A 19,101-nucleotide genomic window follows, 5' to 3' on the forward strand; every position below is an offset into this window, starting at 1 on the left:
CACGCTTGGCTGAGGGGCTCCATCTTGGCAGGGGCCCTAAGGGTTACCCATCTAGAAGCCTCACCAGAAAACCAGAGAACTTGGTGAAGATGAAAGTGACCAAGGCAGGGAGGCCGGAGGAGCTCAGGGAACCATCCATGGCCCTACCTGGAGCAAAGCATGCTGGGACCTGGGAGCACCTCCTCTGGAAAGATGAGCCCAGCCGCTGGACCATAGGGAAAGGGCCCTGGGGGGACCGACCAGACTCCAGAGTCCAGATCCTTCCTAGGCCACTAGACCCAGGATAAGCTGCTTCCCCTTCTCTGGGCCTCATTCCCCATATCTGTAAAAATGAGAGGCCTGGATCTGATAGCCTCCAAGAACCCTTCTATACATACATACATACATACATACATACATACATACATACATACATACATACATATATACATATATACATATATATAAACATACATATATACATATATATACATACATACATATATATATATATATGATACACACACATTCCTATGTGTCCTTGTATTCAATTTAATATTACATATCTATATCTATATTGATATATCTACTTATCTATATTGCCATGCGTCCTTGTATTCAATTTAATTCAATTCAGCAAACCATCTATTAAATGCCTACTATGTTCCAGGGATGGTACTAGGTACCAGAGACACAAATAAAAAATGCTATAGCTTTAGCCATGAAGATTATGCTCTAGTGGGGGGAACCTCACACACACAGATAAATAAATCCAAATTATATACAAAGTAATATTTTTGGTGGGTGAGTTGGAGAAAGGCAGGATTTTGTAAAAATAGCAATCAGGAAAGGCCTTGTGGAAGAGGAGGGGTATCTGAATGGGGGTGGTTTTTTAAATTAAATTTTCTTTTTCATTATGAACTTAATTATTAACAAAGTTTTTAATAGACAAAAAAGGAGGATGGCATATGAACCTGGGAACTTTTATTACATATCATTTGAAGTTTTAAAACTGCTTATTAAATTTAGAAAGAAGTCTTGAAGGGAGCTAGGGATCCCAAGGGCAAACAAAGGTTGAAGACAGAAAGCATTCCAGTATTGGGGGTGGGGGTGGGGAACAGCCTGTTAAAGGCATAGAGATGAAAGATGGAAGGTCACATTCAAGGCATGAAGAGGCCATTGTGGCCAGAATATATTCCACAGACATAGAGATGGAAAGGACCTGTAGTTCCAACCCCCTTATTTTACAGATGAAGAAACTAAGACTCAGAAAAGTTAAGTGGCTTGTCCCAGGTCACACAGGAAGTAACGGGCAGAGCCAGGATTTGAACCCAGGCCTTGGGACTTTAAATCAGCATGCTTCCCAAAGTCATCTTCCACCCCCATCCCCACTCCTGCCTCCCAAGGAATGATTTATATGGAATATGGCAGACCATTTTAAAGGCTTTCCCCGTTTACAGAAGCACAATAATACATTCATGGGGAAAGCTTTTAAATGTGTTTCCATATCAAAGACATCTTAATTATAACTATTCACTGTAATCCTTTGGCATTACAAGAAAACTACAGGATTCGGCTCTGGAAAGAACGAATACCCTCAACTTTCCATCAATGACTTTCATGGGAAAACAGTTCTCTGCCCAGATGCCCATCAGGGGCATACGACCAGGAGACTCTGCAGTCTGTTTTCTAGAGGCTGAGGATTCAGATTAGCCAAGCTGCTTCCTACATGAAAGATCTAATATCTCTTTTTTAAAAATAGAACACTTTTTTTTTCAGTGACCATAGAGTGAAGGGACTGAAATAATTGGCTTTGGATGGTATAGCAGGGAGGAAGGTGTGATAGAACTTATTTTATCATTATAAAGTCAAGCTGAAGGTTATGACTAGCAGTGTTTTTGCTCTTTGTGGACTGGGTGAAAGGGAGCCCTGGCTATTTTCTCCTTTGCTACTGGGAAACCCTAACTCCAAATGCTATCTGGAAATTATTTCTGCACTCATAAAGTCATGAGATTATAGATTTAGAGCAAGAAGAGATCTTAGAGGTCATGTAGTCTAACCATCTCATTTTACATAAGAGGAAACTGAGGCCCAGTTTGAATGGTTTAATGACTTGTCCAAGAGGTAGTAAGGGGCCACACCTAGAATTCATAGGCTCTAAATTACCATCCCCAAGAGGTACTATGTAAAACTAAAAAGTGCTATATGGGTTAATTTTAAAGGAAGGCCAAGGAGAGGCAGCTATGATCTCACCAAATGGGGAGTAAATTACATGTCCATCTGCTCCACTCATCTGTTGGCACCTATGATCCAGAATGCTCTTTGAACAATTTATGAGGAGTACAGTATCAGCCAGTGGCTGGCTCTTGTACAATGGCAGCCAAGCAATCCATCTACATTTACCTAGAACCCAGCCTCATTTCTAACTGGGGACCTTTAACCAGGTATAATCAACTTGCTGCTGGCTAAGGTGATGCCCTTATCTGCAGTATCCTTCTCATAAAGGAAATAAGGAACTAAAAATCAACCAAGTATTAATTGAGCATTCATTATTCATCCAGGACATTGTAGGGTGTGTAGTGGGGAGAGACCTGAATTTAGAACTGGCTGACCTCCACTATTTACTGGCCGTGTGACCTTTAGGAGAATTATTTTATCTCAGTTTCATCTGTAAAAATTGGGCTAACTCTCTAAGATCTCTTTCCATCTCTAAGTCCTGTGATCTTATGATATGGTTTCTGCCCTCAAGGAGCCTACGAGCTAGTGGGGGGGGTGGCTAACATATGGCAAAAGCTAATGATACAAATTGAACTGCACTGAGTTGCGTGATAGAAAAATCTTAGTGTGTAGAGGTCAAGAAGTGGAGATTGGGGGGGGGGTCCTAAATGGTCATGAAAGGATTTTTGGAGGAAGCAGACCCTGAAAGATGGGTAGGATCTGGGGAAATGGACAGACAAGGGAATGTTATGAACAAACAAAACCAGGGAAGAGGTCACCTTCCAAGGGATCTAATGAAGCTGTATTCTGGTATTGCCCACAAGGGTGTAAACATGAACTGAGAACATTCTGATAGGATCATAGAATCTTAAAGGGTATCCAATCCAGCCCACCCCTGAACTGGCATATTCCCTACAAAATCCTAAAGATGAGGTTACCTAGAATCTGCTTGAATAATTGCTCTAATTTTGAGGAAAATTTTCCTGACACCAAGTCTAAATCTCTCTCTCTTTAACTTGTACTCTCATTCTCTCTGGGGCCAAGCAGAATAAGTCCAATCTTGTCCACAGGGAAGCCTATGGATACTTGAAGATGGCTATCATGGAGGCCTAAGTCTTCTCTTCTCTACACTCCATGTTCCAGAGCAGAATGGACTTTGCTTATTGTCCCCATGAGCAGGAGTGACTTGTAGGGATCCTTGCTTCTATAGAAAGTATCAAGAAACCAGGTCATTCAGGTAGAGGAGGATTATTGTTCCTATATACGTTTATAAACAGGAAACTTCCTTTAGCCAAAGCCTGCTTTAGAAAGAAGGCAACAGGCTGAGATAACCATAATATTCTATATCTGGTATCCAGGGTTGGCGAATAGAGAGAAATCCCATTCCTTAATCCTTCCTGTGAAAAGTTAAAGCCCTGCCTGTAGACAGGATGGCTTGATAGAAAGGCTTTAGGACCAGGTGACCTATTTATGCCCCTAACTAGCTGGGGTGGTCCACAGCTAGACCTCTCTGGGCCTTAGTGTCCTCATCTACAAAATGGGAATAGTGTCTACTCTTATCTATCCAGTTTACTCAGAGGGTCAGATAAGATAATGAATATGAAAGCTTTTTCCAATGAGATTATAACAATCATAATATAATAGCCAGCATTTATACAGAACTTTCACGTTTGCAAACATATGCTTTCTTATTTAACTCTCACAACAACTGTGTAAAGTAGGCATTACTGTTATCACCATTTTATAGATGAAGAAATTGAGACTTAAGTGACCATTTGTAGACAAGTCAAGAGCTGGTGATCAGGAAAAACTCACCAAGTTCTTTTAAAAAAAATTTTTTTTTTAATTTTTAGGCAATTGGGGTTAAGTGACTTGCCCAGGGTCACACAGCTAATAAGTGTCAAGTGTTTGGTCTGAGGCTGAATTTGAACTCAGGTCCTCCTGACTTCAGGGGCAGTGCACTACCTAGATGCCCCACCAAGTTCTTATAAGAGCAAAGTGCCTCTTAGGAAAATGACACTATTTAGTAGCTGATTGATAGAATGTTTTGAGTGGCTGAGCCTGGAGTGAGGAAGACTCATCTTTCCAAGCTCAAATCTGGCCTCAGACACTTACTAGCTGTGTGACCCGGGGCAAGTCACTTAACTTTGTCCCAGTTTCCTCATCTGTAAAATGAGCTGGAGAAAGAAATGGCAAATCACTCCAGTGTCTTTGCCAAGAAATGACCCCAAATGGGGTCACAGAGAATCGGATATGACTGAAAAATGGCTTAACAACAACGGAGACCCTCATTCCATTGCCTCAGCATGTGTTCTGTAAGTGAATTTTCTTTGAGAGTCAGACTATGAATGGGTATTGGGGTCTGTAAAGAGTAGTTAAGGAAGCACGAAATCTTATGGAATTAAGTGACTTGCCCAAGGCCAATCCAGCTAACAAGTACCAGAGAGGTAGGATTTGAATTCAGGTCTTCCAGACTCTAGCAGGGTCCATAACCATATTTAAATGTAATTGGGAAATGTTTAACAAAATAAATCAGAACACAATACAACATAAAAAAGTTAATTTGTGGTTTTCTAAGTCCATATGTGGGCCCCAGGGAGCCATTTCTCTTTGAGTTTGACACCACCCCATCTAAAGCCAAGATTCTCTCTATAGAGCCACTCAGCTGGGTCCACTATGCAGCATGCTTCGCTGACCTTAAAGTGCCATTTATGAAGGCTAGCTGTTGTTATGGTCATCACTGTTGTTTGAATGGGACAAAACATGCCACCAATGTAAAGCTTCCTTCCCTTACATACAGGACATTAATGGGCAGGATTTCATAGGGATCTTAGCACAGGAGAAAGCTACTTGACCTTATGCCTAAATTCAAGGCCTAGTAGTGCAGGCACACCTGTGAAGAAGAATCACCAACTATTTGTAGGGGGCTTTCTATGTGCCAGGCACTGTGCTAAGTACAAAGAAAGACAAAAACATGGTCCCGGCCCTCAAGGAACTCTCCTGGGTCAATGTGTTCACAGAATCACAGAAATGTTTAAAGTTGGAGGAGCCTTCAGCAGCCACTGCAGCCAACCTATAGCTGACAGAGGGGTCTGCTTGTGGGGCTGGCGTAAGGGAAAAAACACTGGCCTCAGTGTTGAGGCTTGATGAAGGGTGCAACCAGGAGTGGAAGTCACATCACCCAACCTCTTGATTTCCTTGACTGGTCATATTTCTACTACTTAGTTCACAGGGTTCTGAGCAAAGAGTTCTGCAAACCTTAAGCTACTATAGAAATGTGGAGCTTTAGTTAGGCAAGTGCTATACGGATTTAAACTTTTGAATATCTATACCCAACCTCTCTGCCTCTAGCTGTGTGGTGTGTGTCTCCTCTAGGGTCTAGGAATGACCAAAAACACACTTAAAAAAACCCCAACAACCTACCGCACATCAATTTAAAAAAATCTGGTTTGGGTCAAGGTATAGACTTGATCTCATAGGATTATGTCTCATAAGATCATCTGGCAATCAATAAGTATTTATTGAGTGCTTCCTGTGTACTAGGCACTGTGCTAAGAAAAAGCAGAAACAGTCTCTGCCCTCAGGCTTGATGTCAGGTTCAACTACCTTGCATTACAACTATCCACAAGTGCACCCGGCTAGCTCCAGGAGGGAGTGAGTCCTCCCTGTTGGTTTTATTTCAAAGAATGGGCAACCATCTGTTGAGTATGTTGTAGAAGGGAACCTTGCTAGCATAAGGGTGAGGCGAAATAGCCAAAGAGATCCCTTGTGTCTCTGAAATTCTGTGATGAGTCAAAAATACCCCAGCAAAGAAAAAATGGCAAATAACTCTTGGAATTCTCTACTCTGGCAGCTCCTGCTCTAGGCACTTCTATAACGACGCGGTCAACACAAAGGGTTGCCCAATCAACATGCTCACGTAAGCCATCATGGCAAGCAAGTCCCCAAACTTCCAAAGCTTCCATTTGCAGACCAGGAAAAACCTGGAGATCAGGAAAAGCAGCCCCAACTCTTGGCAAGAGTGCCATGTCTTCTCCCAGAATGCCACTGGAGGCTGGCAGAGAGTTCTTATCACTAAGACCATTTGCTCAGCAGATTATTCTTTAAGCAAGCCTCTTTCAGAGTCAGAATATGAATGGATAATGGAATCCGTGTATAGAGTAATCAATGAAGCACTATGTTTTACCGTACTTAGAGGCAAATGAATCGAGAAAAGGGTTCATAAACTCATGCGATGACACCTCATCTTTTATTTCTTTATTTGAAAGCATTAAAATAGGAGAGGACGGAAAACATGCAAAGTGTACCAAATGTCTGAAATCTTACAGGAACCGGAGGAGATAGAATGTTGACTTTGTTGGCCCAGGACGCAGTGTTACATGAATGAGGCATGAGATTTCATAATGGATTACTGTAGGAAGATGGGCCTCCCATGACCTTAGTTTGCGTCTTAGTGACTCAGTGAAGTGGGATACTCTCCAAATAATGTATAGAAGAACAAAACAAGTTAGGAACCGTGTAAAGCTACTCATATTGCAATTTCTATTTTCAAGAAGGAGCAAGAAGAAAAGAATTCTGAGAATAAAATAATGACATTGCAGCCCATCGTAATACTCACTTGGAGAGGGGGTACAGTGTACTTAGAATATTTTCTAAAACAAAGAAACTTTTCAAGGAGAGGTCCACAGCTGAAGATCTGAGGGAGCTTGGAGGCATAAGGAACATTGCATCTTCCAGACTCAACTGCACAACTCTACAAAGATGCTAAAGTTCAAAAAGTGCACTTCTTCAGCAATCCCTGTACCTGAATCTGAACATTCAGCTTTTGTCAGCCTTTCCTTACTCAATGGTTCATTTAAAAAACAACTGCTTTTGAGAATTAATATGTATTTCCTTTTGCAAGTACAGAAGAAAGTACAGTAAATGACTTTACTAAGAAACAGGAAGAATTTTATCAGCCAGTTCATAACTACTTGGATCCAAGACTCAAGGAAGAGATGGACTGATGAATGATGATATTACTCCCACTTTTCAATGAATTATAAAACAAACACATTTATCATTACAGAATCTCAGAATCCTGGAAAGCACTTTACAGGCTGGATATTCCAACTCCTCACCTATGCAAGGAAGGAATCCTTTGCAAAACATTTGTAACCCAAAACTGACTACTTCCTAAGATAGTCTGTTTCAGTGTTGGACAGCCCTAACTATTGGAAAGTTCCTCTTTCCACTGATTCTATTTGACTCCTATCCATTAGGTCCAGTTCTTTGGAGCAATACAAGAAAAAGCCTGTTCCCCTTCCCAATGACAGCTGTTCAAATATTTGAAAGCAGTAATTACGGCCTCTGTTATTTTCCTCTAGATTAAACAACCATTCTAATATGAAACATGGTTTCCAGATCATTCACCATCTTGGTAACCTTTTTCTGGATATATTCCAGTTTTTCCATCTTAAAAATTTCCCTCTTGAAGCACAGAACCCCAAAACTTAACATAATTCTCTAGATGTGGTCTGGCCAGGGTAGCATATGAGGCATATCTGTGCCTTGCGCTAGGTTTGATGTATGTGCCCCATGTGTATTCTCGTCCAGTGGAGACTCTCAGCCTTCACTCTAACACGTTTGATGTGACTTATGTCCAATAAACACCTATATTCCTTACAGAGAAGAATTTTCAAATATAAGAATGGTACAAATTCCACCTCTGACATTTGTGAGCTGTGTCACCATGGGGCAGTCTACATTTAGCCTTTCTGAGCTTGAGTTTCTTCATCTGCAAAATTGGGATATTAATAGCACCCATCTTATGGTGGTTTGGGGAACAGGGAATGAGATGATTGAATTTAAGTTCCTTGCAGACTATGGTGGTTTCATTTTTGTCTTTGTATCACAGTGCCTGATAGATTATAAAACTGTTGATTGATTAATTAAAGTGCTTTGCAAATCTTAAATGGACATATGAATGCCACTAATATTTAATATTAAAGTATCCCTCATTCCAAATTTTCCCTAAGTGGCTATTTTTTCTGCCCTAATCAAATTTCTACTGGGCACTACACACACACACACACACACACACACACACACACACACATACATACACACATATATACATGTATGTATGTATGTATGGCCCAAGAATGTTTTGTGTGGTTTTGTTTGATCTATTTTTTTTTAGCAGCCAACTGAGCTTAGAGTAAACAAAAACTGCTCAACTGTTGTTAAACCATGTCTCTTCCATAACATATTTGAACAATTCATTTTTTGTACCTACATGTGGGAATTTACATGTATTACTGTTCAATTTCATCTTGCTGATTTTGGCCCAAGGTTTCCAAACTCTGTTTGTGAGTCCCGAGTCTGTCATCCAACATGTTAGCTATCCGTATGGCCTGGCTGCAAGTGTCACATTTTATATGAATAGCTGCACACTTTATAAGCATTCCAATTGTTGATTAAAAGGTTGGCATTGGAAAGGTACTTTTAGACATAGCCCAATAATCACAAATTCCCTCTCATCTACCTCTTCTATGCATTCCTGTAACTACCACCTTGGCTAAAGGTCCTCATTACTCTCTGGCCTGCGTTATAAGACTCATTTAAATGTTCTCCCTGTTTGTCAGTCTTTCCTTCCACCAAACCACCTTTCACATAGTGAACAAGATAATCTTCCTGACACAGAGGTCTGATGCTGTAAAGCCTAAAATCTCATCACCCTTGTCTTTTGAATAAAACTGGACTTCATTGGTCACCTCCAGCACCAAATCTGTGATACTACTTTTCTGATCTTATTTTATTCTGTGGCTCTTTATTTCGGCCAAAGGGGCCTACTCATTATTCCCACATCTGGTCCTACCTTCTCACACTTGCACACATTCCAATAAGCTGGTCCCCAAACCTGGAATGAACTTTTTGAATATTGCCTGGATTTCTCCTTTACTCTTATCATAGCATAAAATACCAGTTGGGAGTGGGGAGGGGGGTGGCCCCTATGGTATCATGGAAAGAGCCTTGAGTTTAAAACCAAAAGATCTGAGTTCAAATCGTGGCTCAGTTACTTATAGTATGTGTGGCCTTGGGTAAGCTGCCTTCCCTGTCTGGGTCTCAATACCCTTAACTGTAAATGAGGAGAGTGAATTAGTTGACTTCAACAGTCACTTCTAACTCAAAATCCTATGAACCTCTATGCAGTTCATATTCCATCCCACCCCCATTATACTGCAAAGATTGCTAGCTCTTTGGAGATGGGTATTCCATAACTCTTGGAGGGGAAGGAAGTGATCTAGATTTGTGATTTCATTATGGAACTCCCAGTGAGAAAAATCCCTCTTCCAACATAGTTCCATACATGATCAGCAATTTATAGTCTGAGGGAGTTGCCCAAGGCACATGGAGATTCAGTGATTTTTTTGGAGGGTTAAAGAACCAGCCTATGTCAGAGGAAGGAGCTGAGTCCAGGTGTTCCTGAAAGACTCCAGAGCTGATACCTATCCCCTGTTCTATGCTGCCTCTCATATGGAGCACAGACCATAGGAGGCAGTGGAATTGCTGCTGAAATTAATACAGAATCGTCTTTATGCTAGGACTATAATCTGATAGTCTGCCAATCATCCCCATCCCATTAACATAGTATCAATATCTTTGATTTTCTAATGTTTCAAATGCTTCTATCTTCTGTATAGTAAGGAAGTGATTGGTCTGTGTTTGGGAATTCACCAAATCAAGAAATTTGTTAGCAAGAAGATCATCTCATACATTGTAACAGCCACATTATTCGATGACTGACTTGGATAGACTTAGCTCTTGTCAGCAATGCAAGCATCTAAGACAACTCCAAAACACTCATGATGGAAAATACTATTCACACCCAGAAGAAGAATCATGCGGTCTGAATGCAGATGGAAGCATACTATTTGCTCTCCTTTTCTTTTATTGTTTTGTTTCATTTCTTCCTTCTCATGGTTTCTCCCATTAGTTCTAATTCTTCTTTACATCATGACTAAAGTGAAAACATATTTAATATGAATGTATAAGTAGAGCCTATATCAGATTGCATGCCATCTTGGGGAGGGGGAGAAAATTTAAAAATCAAAATCTTATGGAAGTGAATGTTGAAAACTAAAAATAAATTAATTAATTACGAAAAAATATCATCTCAATCTGGTCCCACTTTTAGGTCACAGGCTCACATTTCTAGACCTGGAAGGAACCTTATAGACCATCTTATCCAACCCCCTCATTGTATAAGGGCTTTAGAGCCAAGGACATTATGACTTGCCCTAAGGTCACACAGGTAGTTAGCACCAGAGCCAATATATTAAGTCATCCAGAAAATGGAACAGTACCTGGCTTGTAATTTAAAGAAAAAAAAACGAACAAAGACAATTACAAATGCTTGTTGATTAATTGATAATTGTATTTGTTTTATAATAATGTAAGTGACTGGCCTCCCCCCACCCCCACCTGCTCTTAAACTTACAAAAATGAAAAGATACTAGAAGCTGTAAAGTTCAGTAGCTCAGGTCCATTCACAACCAAAAAAAAAAACCTTTTAACTTTATTTCAAATAAAGCCTTTTAACTTTAACTTTATTTAAAAGCAAATTCTTTCTTTTTTTTTCTTCTTGTCTAGACCTGTGATTTCAACTCAGTAGGAAACTCCCAGTGTACAATCTCCTTCCACCAATGCAGAATGGAACCTTATCTCTAATTTAACCTTTCACTTTCCCCAGGAAATCCTCTAATGAAAAAAAGCATATGCAACACATCTTTGTAACTGATGTCTGAATAAAAGATATTTTAGAATTTCACATGCCAAGCATGTTTTTTTTTAAACAAAGAAAGTCACACGTGATACTTTTAAAAATCTCACTAAGCTAACAAAGTGACTTTATATTGTAAATGGGGCTGGGGAAAAAGTATTGTATTTATTTCAATTTCCCCTAAAACATATGGTTTTACCCCAACCCCCAAACACAGTTTGTTTGAATTTTTTCCTCTATGGTGTTAACATTTTCAGAAATGCCAGTCCCCTGTGTAACAGCACTAAATCTCTAACTCTGAATCAGAATTGCCTTTTTTTTAGACCAAATATCATTTTTGATGGGTGGGGAAGAGAAGCTGGGACAGGGAGAAAAGATCTTTGTTTAGTACATGGGAATGGGCATCTGAAACCATTTCTTTCTGGGCTATTAAATACCTATGACATGAGATTTTTAATTTTATCCTCTTATTTTGATCATGATCTATGATTTCACTGGTGTGGAAAACTCTTTGTGTGAAAATTCCTTCTACTACTGCAGACTGACAACCCTTCTGAATCTTATGGTGAGAGCATATGCTCAGAGAACAAGATCCCAGACCTACAACTGGAAGGAATCTTGCCTTTAGCACAGCTATTCCAACTCTCCCATTATAAAGATGAAGAAACTGAGGCCCAGAATGGTTAAACACAGGGAGTAACTTTCAGAGGTGAGATTTGAATCAGATTGATGCTTTTACCACAGTGCCCGATCCCCAGTTGCTAGTGCCTTCCCAACAAATCTTGTATTAATTATGTGTCTAGTTACACCAAAGGTCCAAAGTTGGAAGGGAACTCAGAGATCCCTTATTGATATGAGTAATTGATCTTTTTGTGGGTCACAGACCCCCTTTGGGGTCTGGTGAAGCCTATAGGTCCCTTTTCAGAATAAACTTTTTAAATAATTGGATAAGGAAATTCTCAATTCAATGAGAGTTAAGTGAAAATTAAGAGCTAATTCCCCTCTCCCCGTGGAAATTCGTGGAACCCACTGAAATCTGTCCATGGATCCCAGTTAAGAACCTCCTGACACAGCACAACTCCCACATTTTACAGATGAAAAAAATCAAGGGCCAGAGAAGTGACTTGTCTGAGGTCACACAGGGAGTAAGGTTTAGAGTCAGGATCTCTGTACCAGACTGTAAACTCCTAGAGGGAAGAGACTTTCATATTTGTCTTTGTATCTATGGCACCTAACACAGTGATAAGTGTATACAGTAGGTGCTGAATAAAGGCTGAATAATCTATTGTCTGAGACACTGAGATTGTGACTTGACTTCACATAGCTGGTATATGTCACAGGCAGGATTTGAACCCATGTCTTTCATTAGACTGTGATTTCCTTGAGAGGAGGAATTTGTTTTTTTTGTTCTTTTTGGTATCCCAGGACTTAACAAGGCCTGGCACATAGTAGACACTTGTTTAGTATGTGGCTATGGTCATCTGAAACCATTTCTTTATAACATATGCTTAATAAATGCTTGTTGACCTGATTTCCTGCCTGATTCCAAGGCACTCAGTAGTTCTTTATCCCATAGGCCACACTGTCTCTTTTATTTTCATCCTTAGATCTTCTCAAGTTAAAAGTAAATTTTTCTTTCTTTCTTTTTATTTTTTTTTTATTTCTCAAGTTAAAAGTAAATTGTGGGAGCACATAAATCTAGAAGTTTTCTCTCTTCCACTTACTTGGTATTCCTGTACCTTAGAAAGCATAAGAAAATGCCTGAGGCAAATAACTGAAAGCAAAACCTTTCACCTTGCGGTCTCCATATATTTCCTTGGAAATCATAAATGTAAAACTGAGGTCAGTCCATAGGTAGCTCGAGGTGCCTTTATGTTAAGTTAAGGGCTACATTTAAACCACTCCAAAAAGTTCTGCAGAGGGTTTACTGAGTTATAGGATCTCTCCTTCAACAGCAGTCTTGGCTCCAAATACTTGAGAACATTCCCACAACCCCTTGTTCCCCAACCGGGACAGACACACACTCTTCAATCCCGCAAATGATGCAAAGGGGAAAGCTTGAGGATATGGTGACCTTGAAGACCACTGGAGCCCTTGGCCTTGGCTGGGTAAGTTGGGGCTTTCCTCTCTAGGTGGCACTAGTGTTCCAGTTTCTGGGACGTTGGGCAGAGGGCTTCATTGATGAGGACTTGCTCCTTTCATTTTCCTAGAGGTTCCTTTCCCGCAAACCTTCATTTCACCCGTAAATAACTTTAATTAAATGACAGACTCTCTTCTAGGCTTTATGCTAATAAGCCCATTTGAAATTCAGGGCTGTTTCCATAATATTTCCAGGCACATCCCTACAGGAATCAGAAATCCTACCTTAACTGCCCCACAGTGAGAAGTCATGCCTAGAACCCACAGAAGGTAATCATAAAATTTCCATCAGCCCAGAGAAAGTAAGATGAAAGCACACTCCAGTTACTAGGTTCTAAGAGCTCTCAGATCAGGAGATGGCTACCATGACAACAGAGGAAGCGTTCTTTTAAAATTAACTTCTTGGAGAAGGGGAGCTCCATACCAATGCACATAGACTCTTTGGGGTCCCCAGCAAATAAACTTGTACTTTTCATAGCTGTCAAGGAACCTTGTAAATTAGCTTATTTTGCTCTTAGGAGAAAAAAAAGCCAACTTTAACAGAACACGCTCTCAAAATTTACCTAGGCTTTGAATGGGAGGCATCAGAACTGTGGTTTTATAATCTCACTTCTTCCTTCAGGACATGGATTCCAATCCCAGCTCTGACACTTCACTACCTTTGTGACCTGGGGCAAGTTGTTTATCTTTCCTGGGCCTCAGTTTCCTCATCTGTAAAATGAGGAGATTGAACAAGATGGCATCTGAGATGACTTAAAGCTTTAAATCTATGGTGCCATGATCTCTAAAGTCACTATGAGATTTAGGTTTGTGATCCTGTGATCTATCACGGACTCATTCTTAAATGGATCCATAATGAAGTGAGACTACCATGGGTTGAATTTAGAGATCAATCCCCGTTCTACAAATTGACTTCCAAGCCAACACATTCCTATTCATTAGTCAGTTGTTCATCTGTGATGGAATGATAATAATAACTGACCTGAAAAGCACTTTAAAGTTTGCAAATTACTTTATCTATAATCTCATTTGAGATTCAGGATGGAAAGAAGTAGGAACTATAGCTATTATCATCATCAACATTTTTACAGATGAGAAATTAAACCTCAAAGAAGGTAAGTAACTTTTTTCCATAACCATCCAGCCAGAAACAAAGGTTCTTGACCTTTTTATGTGTGTCAGGAGTTCCAGAATTATATCTGTTGCCTATATATATATATATGTATATGTATATATATATACATACACACACATACACACCACGTATAATTTCAGTTAAAGGTTAGTGAAAATAAATTTATAATTTCTTTTTTCCACATCCAAGTTTACAGACCTCTGGAAATCTATCCATGGATCCCTTGGGGGACATTCTATGGACCCTAGATTAGGAACCCCTGCCCTGGAGGGATTTACACCCAAGTTTCTCCAACTCTCAATTCTGCACTAGGTTAAAGGCTGATAACCATGGCATATATTCACTATCTGCTGTCCTAACTTTAATAATGACAATAGCTAGCATTTATATAGTGCTTTTAGGTTTGCAAAGTGCTTCATAAATATTATCTCATTTTATCCCCACAACAACCCTGGGAGGTAGGTGCTATTATTATCCTTATTTTACAGATGAGGAAACTAAGGCAAATGTTAGGGGACTTGAGCAGGGTTACACAGCTAATTAGTATATTTGATTTAAGCGTTTCAGAAAATGAGTGATGTATGTAACTTATAAAATTAGGTTTAGAATTCTTAAATTCTTGGTCATAAGTAGAAATTTAAAGGGGAGTTGATTACTTACACACTCAAAAAATACCCGTTTTTCTTTTCAGTTGCTGAATCTATTGTAGTTCAACCCCACATGGAAATGACATAAGGATTTAATTTATCAACATAATATATGGCTTAACTTTAGTCTGTGCAAACCAGAATGACTGAATGAATGGTGTAACCAATACGTCTGTTGGTTCACTTTTGAAGAACATCTGTGTGTTGTTCATCCTAATAAAGAAAATTTATTACAATGGAAGTTAATGTTATTTTTGTCATCCACGTGTTTTCCACCTCAACTGAAAGTCTTCCTTGAAGCACCCTAGTTGAAAAGCTAAAATTGCACTGAATTCTCTCCCTGCTTCCTGTTTAAAATGCACTTCACAGTTTGAGATCACAGAGCCTGCCAGGGTCTGAATTGCTGCACTAGATGATTGAGAGTCTTTCAATTAAGCAGCAATTTTGCAATTAGTGGAAACTGAGTGCTCATAACAATCGCTTGAAAACAAGTCTAGACAAGTTAGTAATTACCCTATTAAAGGGATATATCCGCTTACACTTGAGCCTGGGCTGCTTCATGAAAACTGAAATCTTCCATGCAGGGAGATCTAAGCTGAAAATTACATTTTAGCCATTAAAATAAATCAATAGTACAGCTGCCTAAAAGAGGGGAGTGACTTTCATTTTAAAAGGAATCCTAAGCTTGGCCACAGTGCCAAGCTCTACTATCACTGTTTACATACAGGAAGTCTGAATTTTTTCTTATTTCCTCTCTTGGTCTCCTAACAGCCTAAGCACTGAAATTTCAGTGTTATCATTATTATTATTTCTATGATACTTTAAAACTTTATATCTGTTGATCTTCTTGTTGACCCTGGAGAAATGGATATTCTCATGACAAAAGGTGAAGATTGTGTTCTCTTTCATAATTTTACTACCTGCACAAATGCAGGGTTTTTTTTAAAGAAGACAACCACAAAAAAGAATAAAATACATTTGTTTAAAGTTCTTGATATGAATGGAAGAAAACTGTAACCCTGCCCTTTAGTTTACTTCCAGGTGAGCATGCTCAGCTTGCCGAGGGGCTAACTGTAAATGAGGACTGCTTTGCCTTGGAAAGAAAAAAGAATTATCAATCATTTCATTTTGGTCACTGAAGAGCTCAGACGCTCAACTATTCCAGTAAGAAGAGAATAGAATAGCCTGCATCCTAATGGCGCCCCCTATTAAGCTGGAAATCCAATCACTCGTTGAAGGATTTCAGAAATGCACATTAGCCATAGTTAGTTCAAAAAGCAAAACAAAACAAGACGGGGAATGCAGACTTTCAGTGATGACATTTTAAAAATAAAAACTCTCTTTTCCTTTGTCATTATTAGATTTGCACAATTAACCTGCAGTAGCAAAACAACTTAAATGAATATTCGATCTCTCCATTCTCCGTTAATGACAATTTTCTGAATTATTTTTTACTTAAAAGTAAAGCTGTCCATGTGTACTATATTGAAAAGGGCATGTTAGGAGAGATTTCCTGAATACCTTAGCTGTCAGAGGTTAGGCTGTCCAATAACTATTGATTTTATAATGGTAACAATCACTGAACAAAAACAAAATTAAAACTATCTATTTTTTTGATGAGGAAAAAAGCTTTTGTAGTTGTATTTTGCTTTTTAAAAATGCAATACCTGAGGATGCATGCCACTATTACAGTGGTTCCCCCAAACATGCAATCATCTGGAAATAATTCTGATTTGCTTAATGTGCTTAGAAAGATAAAATGTTCTCTATAAAAATCTCAATCACCAGACAGCAATAATCTGGTATCTATTTTTTTTATTGCTGCATCTATCTTTTTTTCATTGAAAACAAAAGGAGAAAAGAAGTCTTTAAGGTGCTGGAATTCCAGTTACGATAACCAACATGTTTTAAATTCCACTCCAGGTTATGGTTACATTTCAACAAGTGTCTCTTTTTCCTTTTCGCTTACCTCTGCTGCTAGTTCAGGGGTAAGCAAGCTTCAAGCAACAGCAATTTTCCATTATTGCATTTGCAACATCAGACAATATGGTTTCAGTGAATGTTATACATAGACTCTAATGCACACCCTCTACATGATATATGAGCTATAATAGCTTGAAGCTGGCCATGTCACATCCAAGTAACCTTCAACCTAGGAAATTTTATGTTGCATAAAGCAAACAATGAGAAACTCCCATGTTTATACAAATTACTTCTTTTATTATGCAGCAATAACAGAGGATGGAAAACAGACAAGATCAAATTTTAGGGCCAAGGGGAAAAAAAAGAGGAAAGCTTTGACTCTACAAGTACAGATAGCATTTTGTTTTTTAGAAGAAAGGAAAAGAACATTTTAGAGGAGTTTCTGATTCTTGGGATATCCTTCAGCATCCCAGTCCCATTTTCAACCAAAACCAAAGTACCCAAATGTGTACAATACTGCTTTCCGGAAAGAGGTACAGTACTAGGTGGACTAAGCTTCTGAAATAAACACTTAGAAATATGCTTTCCCTAGCTCCCAGCCAAGAACATTCCTTCACTCTTGTCAGAAAATGTTCACTGGTTACTGTTGATACGGGGTGGGGTGGGGGGAAAGGGGGGGGCAGAGAAGCTCCTCCGACCCTCTTACAAGTCCAGTTAAAATAAGGCACAGGAGCTAACGCTGGCGAGCACCCTTTGAAGCCGTACAGTGATGGCGAGGCCAGGTTTTTAAATCAGTTCCAGACATCACCGTACACGCGTCAGAAGCCTTCCTGGGTGCACCATTGTTGGACCCAGCGGGACCACTCGGCGGATCCCACCTCCTCCTGGTTCTAGGGGTGGTCCCACCTTGTCGGAGGTGGATCGTAACGGGAAGAGACGCCTGGGAGCCCCGGCCAGCCTCCCCCTCCCCCGCTTCTCACGGCAGCCCCGGGGATGGGGAGAGCCCGGGCCAGCCTCCCTTCCTCCCTCTCTCCGTCGCAGCCCTGGGGGTGGGAGAGAAGCCCAGAAGTCCCTTCCTCCCTCCCCCGGCCTTGCAGTTGAGCTTCGAATCTTCCCCGGCAGAGGGCACCCTATACCTTCCCTAGCTCCTCTGTCCCCCGCCACCCCCATCCCTCAATCACCCCCCTCCCCCAGCTTTCCACCCCACCCACCCCCGCCAGCAAACACAAACCCAGCCGCCTGCGCTGCTCACTCCCCAGAGGCGCGCACGCAGTCTCCCCACTCGGATACCCTCTTCGCTTCTTCTCCCGCCGCCCCAACCACCCGTGGGACTCCCCCAATTCTAGTGGAGTCCTTCTCTTCACTCTTCCTTCTCCACTCTCATACATGAAGGCAGGAGTCTTTCCGAGCCCGGCCATATCCTCTCGTCCCGCGGTCCCCCCTCTCCAGGCTCCGCGCTCTACTTCTCCCGCTCACCCCCAAATACCAACCCTAAGCTAGCTCTCCTGCACCAAGTCGAAACTTTTGCGCCCCTTCCCTCTCCCCTCTCCCATACCAAGAAGACCAGACTGGGCCCTGGGGACTTGGAAGAGCTGGTACTGGACTTGTTAGCAAAGCCATCCTCGGAGGGAGCGGGGAGGGGGGGAGAAGAGAGAGGGGGTTAGGGAAGTTATTGCTGCTGGAATCCCGCATCCCGGGGCAGAGCCAGGTGTGGACTGCCAGGGAAAGCTAAGTTTTGAAAGATACTTTCTCCCCGGACCTGTCAGTTTTACTCGGGATTCAACTCTCGGGAAGCAGGTGACTGTAGCCCAGCTGGCCCCACCGGGATGGAACCAGGGGATGAGGTGGAGGCCTGGCAGTTGAATGGAGGGGATGGGGTTCGAGAACAGGGGCTAGTCCAGCTCTTAGCAAGGAAGGATCCCCTCCTCATCTCCCAATCCCTCATTTGGCCACGCCAACAAGCAGCTTCAGTCTTGGCCCCTCCAATTCGCCCTCGGTCCCTTTGCAGACTGTTAGTGGGATCCCCGACGTCCCTCATCCCCTCAAAGTAGCCAGAGACCTCCCAAAAGTCTCGCGCCCCTAATTTGCTCGCTTCTCCCCAGTTCCCTCCGTCCTCCAGCCCACACGCACGTCCCAGTTCCTCCAGATTCTCGTTGATTCTGTGCCCTCACTCGTCAGCCCCTTCTAGGGCGCACTCTTCAGTGCCCTTTCCCCGGGGCCAGGTCCCAGCAGCCAGCCTCCCTTTTTCCTTTGGGACACATGCTTCGTTTGTCTGGGACTAGAGGTCCCAGAACTTA

The 19,101-nt window shown here is 41.1% G+C and overlaps 1 protein-coding gene across 5 annotated transcripts in view; it reads right to left on the bottom strand.

Moving 5' to 3' along the window:
* BDNF (brain derived neurotrophic factor) overlaps positions 1-19,101 on the bottom strand; it is an 80,525-nt gene that overhangs the window by 29,052 nt on the left and 32,372 nt on the right. The window lies entirely within an intron of this gene.

Source organism: Phascolarctos cinereus, unplaced genomic scaffold, assembly GCF_003287225.1.
Source record: "Phascolarctos cinereus isolate Bilbo 61053 unplaced genomic scaffold, phaCin_HiC Scaffold_9;HRSCAF=440, whole genome shotgun sequence".
NCBI lineage: Eukaryota > Metazoa > Chordata > Mammalia > Diprotodontia > Phascolarctidae > Phascolarctos > Phascolarctos cinereus.